General features: G+C 40.0%; 1 long non-coding RNA gene across 1 annotated transcript; it reads right to left on the bottom strand.

Annotated features, from left to right (window-relative positions):
• Window positions 1-1,893: 1,893 nt before the first annotated feature.
• LOC134420532 (uncharacterized) lies at window positions 1,894-4,715 on the bottom strand. The gene is made up of 3 exons (XR_010028383.1): window positions 4,490-4,715; window positions 3,127-3,273; window positions 1,894-2,663 (listed from the first exon to the last, which is right to left on the bottom strand). It is a non-coding gene; the product is annotated as an uncharacterized LOC134420532 (long non-coding RNA).
• Between the last annotated feature and the right edge of the window lie 554 nt (window positions 4,716-5,269).

The raw sequence follows: 5,269 nt of genomic DNA, 5'->3' as shown, positions 1-5,269 counted from the left end.
CAGGCCCTTTGCAATAAACCCCAATCCCAGCAGGGCCCTGCACCCAGGCCTTTTAAATAAACCCCAATCCCAGCAGGGCCCTGCACCCAGGCCCTTTGCAATAAACCCCAATCCCAGCAGGGCCCTGCACCCAGGCCCTTTGCAATAAACCCCAATCCCAGCAGGGCCCTGCACCCAGGCCCTTTGCAATAAACCCCAAGTTCCACGACCTGGCTGCAGAGATCTCTCATCTCCGTCCATCCCGACCGTGCTACCCCCATCAATCCTGCACTGGGGCAGGGGGGGAAACCCCCAGAGTCCCCAGCGATGGGCAGGGGGCTCAGGGCTCGAGGATTAAGATGTACTTGTGTGATAAATAGGTATGATTCGTGCTGATAAAAATTGAAACAGCAATCAATATTGATACAGTAATTAATATTTGAGAATAATAAAATAGTTAATAGCTAAAAGTTGTAATGCCAAAGAGAGGGAAAGGAGGGGCTCCACCCACCCCCCCTTCCCCAGCAGATGTTCTCAAGGACCACTGGAAAGAAGCTGAAGATACAGTTGCTAAAAATGACCAAGAACCTGGTTGGGTCCAAGAAAATGCTAATTATAAGGGACTTATTGCTTTGATATGTAGATGCACTGATACGTTACTCTTGGCTTACATTGTACTGGCTTGGTGCGCATGTGTAACCCAAAGGTGAATTAAAGGACAACGAAGAAGACTACAGGGCCTTCATCAGCGACGACCCCCAAAGACTTGTGTGACCACCAAACCGAGTGGTGGCGCGTGCGTGGTAAAGGTGGTGAGGAGGGCGGAGACAGAAAAGTGACGAACCGAAAATAGGAGGAGATGGCGTTTGCACATGGCATATAAGGGGTGACTTTCACTTGGCAAGCTTGTACGTGAAGTGGCAAGGGTCATTGAACCCTGCCCTCCGTACCCCGTGGTTGTTTTTGCTTATGCGCTATTATTTGAACCAAATTATCCCTTGTTTATACATTTTTTAAACTATTTAATTTAAATTGTTACTATTTTTAATATTTTTTGGCCTTTTTATGATGGGATAATTGGGCAAACATAACACTTGTAATTTTGTTGTTATGTCTAGGCTCTGAAGCAGGATTTGTCATTGTTGTGGAACCAAGATTTGTCAGGACCCAGGACATCCCTCTGGCTGTCCTGAGCAGCCCAGACCCCTGCCAGGGGGCTCAGAGACCCTGGCACAGAGCCCAAAATGCCCCTGTGGTTTTGATTATGACCCATGGAGCATATTACCAATCCGGTATGAAGATCAGCAAGCCACAACACTTTAGGTAGCATATTGGTGAAGCTATTACAGGATGGAAAAGTAGATTCTAGGGTTTTTGGTATGGGGGTTCAGTAGGGAAGATGGTGGGAACTGGATGTGTCCAGCTTTCTCCTTCTTCTTCTTGGCCTCCATCTTCTGCTGTGGTGTTGGCACTTACAGATTGGTTTAGAGTAGAAGCTCACTGTCTAACATAGGTGATGGGTATTGGAAAGTAATTGTAAACATTGTATATGTCGTTTTTAGTATAAAGACATAACACAGCCCTGGGGGAGGCAGAGTGCCTGGAACTGTCTTGCTGAGCTCACCTTGGCAGGACAGGAGAAAATTTTTTATAGATAAGATAAAATAAACAACCTTGAGACTGAGAAATGAAGAGCCCTGACTCCTTCTTCAAGCACCAGACTGGGAAAAGAGACTTTGGAACTTTTCTCAGGGTCACTCTGACCAGCCAGAGATCCTGACAAAGATTAACCAAGGATTAATACAGAAATAGATGTTCTAATCTATCCTTGCAGTTCTGCTGGTCCCTAGGAAGGCTGGTGGGTGATTTATGTCCGTGTTCAAATATTTAAAGCAACAACAAATAGTCCCACCCTTTATATTTCAGATAAACAATTTAATGGCATCTTCACATTGGTTTCACAATCTTATAACGTGCATATTTTACTCCTTGTGAAGCTGAAATCTTTTTAAATACAAGTAATTCTACTGAAATTTTAGAAGTTTCGAAACCATTTTAACATACTGAAAACAAAACAGTCTAAAAAGACAGGTCTAACAGCCATTAAAATGCAGGAAAAAGCAAGAGGACTTCAGGTAAAAGAACATTCATTTAACAGCTACATTTCTTCCACTAAGTAGTTATATGTTAAGGAAAACAGAGTAAATGTAAAAGAACAGAAGTTCTTTGAAACCAGAATTTCTAATTTCTAAGCCAGAAGCAGCTTTGAAACAACTTTCTGTGTAGTTCTATTTATTTCCAAATTTAAAATTGGCTAATTTGTGTCCCAACATTTTGAAGCACAAGGGAGGAAAGGTGGAAGATGCTCTGCAGGGGTTGCAGTTATAGATCTCTAAAGTTTATATGTGTAAAGGAATGAACACAGTATTAAACACACTGAGTATGACAGAAAAATGCAACAAAGCACCAACTCTGAGAGAAAAACAGCCCTGCAAGCAATGCCAGGGCACTGGGCATTTCTGGATTTTAAGCAAAGAGCATCTTTACAGCATCTTTACAGCATCTTTAATTTTCCTTTTCCTGTCCATTTTGGAGAGCGCAGTCCAGCCCGCCTCGCGCATCCTCCTCATGGTTTTGAGTTTCAGAGCAGAGCCTGGAGATTTCACACTGCATGGAGCTGGGCTCTAGGAAGGAAAATAAAGCCATCCTTTCGTTTCTGTAAACAATCTGATTAACTGCTTGGTTTAATCTTAGGAAAGGCTAACATACCTTTTTTGGTGCTGTGGAATGTAACTGTGAAGCTTGTGGATAATCTTTGTACAAATTTTTAAACATTTCTTCTTCCGAGACTATGCTCTAATAAATTAAAAAGTTACTTAGTCACACTATATTAAAAATACTTTTTCTTTCCCCCTAAGGATATTAGACTATGAAAAAAAAGATGTCATTATGAGGCATAACAGTTCAATAAAAAGAATGTTAATTATATACATACAATGACAATTCCAGAAAGAACCAATAAATTAAAAATATACACATAAATATTGGCTGGAATGTGGAAGCCCAAACTCTTTATTTCCATTCTCAGCCCCAGCAGTGAGAGCTGCTCAGAGCTGCTCAGCACATGATTTGTTCTCTGGCTCTTACCAGGAGGTCAGTGTGCTCAGAGCTGTCTGACTCAGTGTCCAGCTGCACAAGCACTTTCTGCTTTTTCCTGCTGCTCTGCCCTGCAGGCAGGTTTGTGCTTCTTCCACTCTGCATTTTATCCATTGGAGGAGTCTTTATAACACATGTCTGGGAAAGAAAATGTTTCTCTTTTTAGATTATATTTTATGGGGTAAGTATGGAATCTAAAGCCAAACTCAGGAGCCAGTTGACAGTCTGAGTGTCCCAGAATTCACCTGAGAGAAATGGTGGAACTCTGATCTTTCCATCCAAACATGAAGCAAAGACCCAAACAAAGTGGGGTGGGGTGGAAATATCATTTTTTATATTATTTTTGTTGCCAAATGAGGAGAATGAAGGGGAAGCTATGGAAGAGCTGAGTTTCATGGCACATGGTATTTAAGTTCTCCGTGCTTATCTGCAGAAATTCAGGTTATTCTGAACTGTAGCCACTACATTGGACTCTATCAAACATCAAAGAAAATGGGAACAAACAAAACTGCAGGAAAAGGCTTTCAGAGAAAGATTGATAGCTACATCAAGATTGGTGTTATTTAAAATAGTCTTTTCACTAGAAGTGAAACTGAGAAGCATTGAATGGTCCAGTGCAGTCCTTTTTTTGACAGATAACATCAAAATGGTGCTGGATTCCATTGTTCCAATGTGAAAACCACAAGTGAACTCCTGACAGGGAAGAAGGGTGAGTTCTGCAATCAGGACTACTTTGATACTTTGACCATTTTTACAGCTGTATCAGCTTTTTTTTCTTTCATAGAGGAAAAGTGCCTTTACAAATGGACACTTTTAAAGACTAAGTAAATCAGTTCTAGAGACATTAAAAAATCAACAACTGAGCAAGAAAAATTACACACTGGGAGAGCCCTTCCAGAAACTGCTGTCTAATATCTCCATGGAATGGTGTGACCCTTTAAAATCCCTTCTTATCCCAGGGGGAAAAAATTCATCTACAGAGAAGTAAGAAATATAGGCAGAAAAATGCAACAAGAAAAATTCACTGTTAGGAGTTACAAAACTTCAATGTTGGACTGCCCAAGAGGCTTCCTGTACTGAAGGAGGCATTTTTTATTTTTATTTTAATTTTTGTTTATTTCAGGAATATAATTTGGAGATTTTCTATTTTTACATGAATAGATTCACTGTATAGATCTAAACAAGGTTTAGGAGTCAGGAACATAAATTTGTATTTTCTATAATTTAAAAAGATTGAAGTCAAAAGCATTCCAATGTCTTTTGTTGAATGCAAATAAATTCTCATGGCACTTCAATTGATTCTACAAATATAAATATTACCAAATTGTAGAAGCAATTAAAAAGTTAAAGTTACCTTGTGTTTCTTTTCACTGTCAGGAATCACACTGCCAGAGTGCTCTTTTACAAGATTCTCCTACAAAAGAGTTATGTGACAGCAAGGAAATATTGATTTGAATTCAGTTGTTAAAAATCTTCTTGGTGTAATTACAGAGCACAGTCTACAATCGCAGACTGCTACAAAGTTCACACAAAAATATGACCAGGTTTGGTACAACCCCAGCAATCAAAAGTCACTGAAAAGCTTTACAGTTTAGGGAATGTTTTTGCTTTAGCTAGTTAAAATTAACTAAAATAAAGGAGAGTTTTGCTTTGTTGTTTGTTTATTTGTATGTAATCTATAATCACAGACTGTTACAAAGTTCACACAAATACATGACCAGATTTAGCACAACCCCAGCATTCCAAAGTCACTGTTTTTCTGTTCAGTTTCATTTCTTACCCAGCTCCTCCCACAGCACAAGCCCAGGCCACACCTCTCACCCCCACTGCTCAGTGAAAAAAAAACTCCACCTTTTCTTCCATTTCTGCTCTCAGCTGTTCCTTAAGAGATGACAGTTCCCGTTTCAAACATGACAGCTCATTTTCCTACAAACCATTAAATAAAGGACAGGGTTAACTCTGCACAGCCCAGAAAAAGGAAAACAGTCCCAAGTGAGGCAGTAATTAACAGGGACACTCAATAGATACACAAGATAATTCTATTTGCTTTTCAGCCCTATACTTGAAGCTTTGCTTTAGCTTGTTTAACAAAGACTGAAGCACTGTAAGAAACAGGTACTTGATCAGAAGTGTT

The sequence above is a fragment of the Melospiza melodia genome, chromosome 7, assembly GCF_035770615.1.
Source record: "Melospiza melodia melodia isolate bMelMel2 chromosome 7, bMelMel2.pri, whole genome shotgun sequence".
Taxonomy (NCBI): Eukaryota; Metazoa; Chordata; class Aves; order Passeriformes; family Passerellidae; genus Melospiza; species Melospiza melodia.
This window is presented reverse-complemented; position numbering and strand designations above follow the sequence as displayed.